Below are 4,817 nucleotides of genomic sequence, written 5' to 3' on the forward strand. Positions count from 1 at the left end.
TGTATCACAGACACAGTCCCTTTGATGTTCAGAGATGCCACTAAACCCGCCCAAAGATGTAAACAACCATGCTGAGCAGCGCCTATTAGACGGAGGGAGTCCGACAGCCGATCAGTTCCATTCATTCCACCAGGAAGGAGGTACACGGCTCGTGTTGTCTGTAGTTCAACCATGCCTAGACGGTCAATACCGCGGTTCGATCGCGTCCGCATTGTTACTTTGTGCCAGGAAGGACTCTCAACAAGGGAAGAGTCCAGGCGTCTCGGGGTGACCCAAAGCGATGTTGTTCGGACATGGAGAAGATACAGAGAGACAGGAACTGTCGATGATATGCCTCGCTCAGGCCGCGGAAGTGCTACTACTGCAATGGATGACCGCTACATACGGATTACGGCTCGGAGGAACCCTGACAGCAACGCCACCATGTTGAATAATGCTTTCCGTGCAGCCACAGGATGTCGTCACACGATTCAAACTTTGGGCAATAGGCTGCATGATGCGCAACTTCACTCCCGACGTCCATGGCGAGGTCCATCTTTGCAACCACGACTCCATGCAGCGCGATACAGTTGGGCCCAAAAACGTGACGAATTGCCCGCTCATGATTAGCATCATGTTCTCTTCACCGATGAGTGTCGCATATGCCTTCAAACAGACAATCGTCGGAGACGTGTTTGGAGGCAACCCAGTCAGGATGAACGCCTTAGGCACACTGACCAGCGACTGCAACAAGGTGGAGGTTCCCTGCTGTTTTGAGGTGGCATCATGTGGGGTCGACGTACGCTACTGGTGGTCGTGGAAGGCGCCGTAAAGGCTGTACGATACGAGAATGCCATCCTCCGATCGATAGTGCAACCATATCGGCAGCATATTGGCAAGGCATTCGTCATCATGGACGACAGTTCGCGCCCCCATCGTGCACATCTGAATGACTTCTTCAGGATAACGACATCGCTCGACTAGAGTGGCAAGCATGTTCTCCAGACATGAACTTTATCGAACATACCTGGGATAGATTGAAAAGGGCTGTTTATGGAGAACGTGACCCACCAACCACTCTGAGCTATCTACCCCGAATCGCCGTTGAGGAGTGGAACAATCTGGACCAACAGTGCCCTGATGAACGACGAATACAGGCATGCATCAATGCAAAAGGACATGCTACTGGGTATTAGAGGTACTGGTGTATACAGCAATCTGGACCACCACCTCTGAAGATTTCGCTGTATGGTGGTATAACATGCAATGTGTGGTTTTAATGTGCAATAAAAAGGGCGGAAATGATATTTATGTTGATCTCTATTCCAATTTTCTCTACAGGTTCCGGACCTCTCGGAACCGAGGTGATCCAAAACTTTTTTTGATGTGTGTACAACATTTATGTGCAACTTTCATACGCGGGAAGGTCCGCATACACGTTTGGTGAACTTTTGTGCCGACCAGGGTGGCCGAGAGGTTCTAGGCGCTCCAGTCTGGAACCGCGCGACCGCTGCGGTCGCAGGCTCGAATCCTGCCTCAGGCATGGATGTGTGCGATGTCCTTAGGTTAGTTAGGTTTAAGTAGTTCTAAGTTGTAGGGGACTGATGACCACAGATGTTAAGTCCCATAGTGCTCAGAGCCATTTCAACCATTTGAACTTTTGTACGAGATGATGTATTGCGACATTTCAGATTGACATGACGCTCATGTAGGTAACGATACATGCCTCCTAGTCAGAACGGACCTTAATACCCATTTGCTGTTTCCGCTCAGCCACGTGCTCCTGTCGCATCGACATTACGCATTTCTACAGGGTGGGGCAGGTAAAAGTGGACAGGACGAGTGGATAGGATTGGACGTGAACATATGCATATAACCACACCCCGTGTAGCACGCACCACGTGTACGCTCGACACGTGATCTACACCTGTTCAGAGCGTAGTGTGGGCTGTGTCAGTGTGTGTGGAGTAGTGCAAATTGTACGATGGCACTCACAGTGGAGCAGCGGATGTTAGTTGTGGAAATTTATGTGATAACAAAGTCGTGGAAACGGCATGGTCAGTTGTTTGCTGAGAAGTTTAGTGGTCCCAAAACAAAGAGTGCCATGCAACGCCTAGTACGAAAATGGCGTCAGACAGGATCTGTTTTGAACAAATCAAAAAACGTTCCGAAACGTGCCCAGCACACCAGAAAATGTGGTTACGGCTCACTAGAAAATGCTTCAGAGTTCTACCAACTCAACCCGACACCTGTTGCAAGAGACTGGCGCATCACATCGATCATGCGTGCTAATACTCCATCTGGACCTACAGTCTGGTCGCGGCCCTAGCTGGCCGTCCAGGTCACCTGACCTGTCAGTGTGTGAGTACTTTCTGTAGGGAGCCCTCAAGTCTAAGCTGGGTCGCAACAATCCTCATAGTCTTCAAGAACTGCAACAGAACATTTCGGAAGAGACTGCAACAATTCCAGCAGTTCAGCTTCGATCCGCCTTCAGCAGCTTGCTGACCAGGGCACTAAACTGTCAAGAGATAAATGTTATTCACTTTCAACGACAGTTGTAGTCAGGTTATTACTGTATTTCCTTTCCTCTGTTGTGTTTCTTTATACACTGGAACTCTGTTCCCCGGGACACTTTTATTTGCCCCGTCCTGTATAACTGACTAGTGCCTACAGGCTAAGCGAGAAAGCGCACTCTGAAATTACACACACGACGCTACGATAAAAATTTTTTGACACTGAGAACAGGAAAATACAACGTAAATGTACTACTCACAGTTTATTGAGTTTTTAAAGTTAACTGTCATTGTTGCCACGTTCTGAGGACGACTGCTATTCACTATTTATCTTACCCGATAGATTCAGTTTTGCAATATTTAAGTAAAAGTTTCTTTCCTGAGATAGACAGTTCACACCAATAGCGCGACAATCAGTTCCTGTTCTCGAGTGCTCTCGCAACTGTCGCGACATGGGTGAATGTATGAAGATGGTATCTGTTCTTTCGGACATGTCCGAAAGAACAGATACCATCGGTGGCCATGCAGCTCTCTTAGAATGAAATGATAGTTAAATCAAGACCCTAAGCTGTCGACAGGCGTTGATATACATCAACGGGGACAGTTGAAAATGTGTGCCTCGACCGGGACTCGAACCCGGGACCTCCTGCTTACCTGGCAGACGCTCTATCCATCTGAGTCACCGAGGGCACAGCGGATATTGCGACTGCATGGCCGGCCTGTGTGGCCGAGCGGTTCTAGGCGCTTCAGTCTGGAACCGCACGACCGCTACGGTCGCAGGTTCGAATCCTGCCTCGGGCATGGATGTGTGTGACGTCCTTAGGTTAGTTATGTTTAAGTAGTTCTAGGGGACTGATGACCTCAGCAGTTAAGTCCCATAGTGCTCAGAGCCATTTGAACCATTTTGAACGACTGCATGGATTTATCCCTTGCACGCTCCCCGTGAGACCCACATTCCCAATTTAATGTCCACACACTACATTCGTAGTGCCCCTGCCCATTGCACTCATTACCCGCGGCAGACAATCTTACCGAGTCCCGTAAGAGTTCGGGCAATGCGTGTGCATCAAGCACAGAAGAAGAAGGTCAATAGCCGGTTGGCCTTAATCAGATGAAGATGGTATCTGTTATTTCGGAGAGCACTCGAGAACAGGAACTGATTGTTACGCTGTTGTTGTGAACTGTGGATCTCAGGATATGTGAATGTAATCTCCACACAAGATAACGAAGCGACTGTTTTGCAGATCGTGAAACATTATCGTTTAAAGTATATTTTCTTTTGCACTGTATTTCACACGAAAGCATGAAGCCCCACGTGCTCACGTCTCCCGAAAACCTCCTCGACGCGGATTATTGTTAACTCCACAATAGGGCACACCTATTGCAAAGTCCATTATTTACCCTGTTAGTTCAAACGGAGTAGATGTGTCCTACATCTCGATATAATATCCTCCAACGTGATGGCGACCACTTGAAAGTGACTTTACTGGTCACTAAGCGCAAGCTATTAACACATCCAGTAGCGATCATGCCCAACATTTTTTACTTCTTTAAGTGTAACTTTTACTTGCGAGAGCTGCATTCGCAATTTCAGAGAGAGCATGACGTCATTATTAGCAGCATACAGTGATATGTCTATAGGCTTACAACTACACCTGTAATGCTCTCATTTTGCAATGTATTGATGCCCTTTGACTGAACTACTGAATTAAACCGCTATGGTCATGACTCTGAGTAAAGCTCTATATCTAGCCTGTTTGAACGTCTCCATATAGTCCATTACGATCCATTGCTATCGTCTCCTCATACACCTTTGAGTGCAAATCGGAGAGGAATTGTCGTCCGTTGTTAGCGGGCCATGATGTTTTTACGTGAGACTGATTCCTACGGTATCGGCCGCTATGCGGTTGCCACACTTTCAAATACGCGCTCCGCCAGTTACACCGAAGCGTTTCCTATAGCCGCCACCACAACACGAGGGCGCTGACACCAACGATGACGTTTCTGTCAATTAGATGCAAGCATCCCCTCTCTGGACCTCCAGCGACGGTTGCACTTTGGTTCGAACATCTATGCACTCAGCCCTTTTTGTGTGTTTGCCAGCTGAATGACATTTACAGATTGTCATTGTGACAATTGGCTCAACATCGTCTAAAAAGACATCGTATTGACGAGTGACAGATTTATAAATGTATCTGTGTATATTTCTACATTCAAATCTACTGTTAGGGACAGGCGCTGCAACTGCAGCAACAAAGTTATATATTATTTTTACTATTTGATAGTAGATTTAGAATAAATTAATAACTGAATTCTCTGTTCATG

At 47.3% G+C, this 4,817-nt stretch overlaps 1 non-coding gene across 1 annotated transcript; it reads right to left on the reverse strand.

Moving 5' to 3' along the window:
- Window positions 1-3,107: 3,107 nt before the first annotated feature.
- On the reverse strand, window positions 3,108-3,182 carry Trnat-ggu. Its single transcript has one exon. It is a non-coding gene; the product is annotated as a tRNA-Thr (tRNA).
- Between the last annotated feature and the right edge of the window lie 1,635 nt (window positions 3,183-4,817).

This window comes from Schistocerca americana, chromosome X (genome assembly GCF_021461395.2).
Source record: "Schistocerca americana isolate TAMUIC-IGC-003095 chromosome X, iqSchAmer2.1, whole genome shotgun sequence".
Classification (NCBI taxonomy): domain Eukaryota; kingdom Metazoa; phylum Arthropoda; class Insecta; order Orthoptera; family Acrididae; genus Schistocerca; species Schistocerca americana.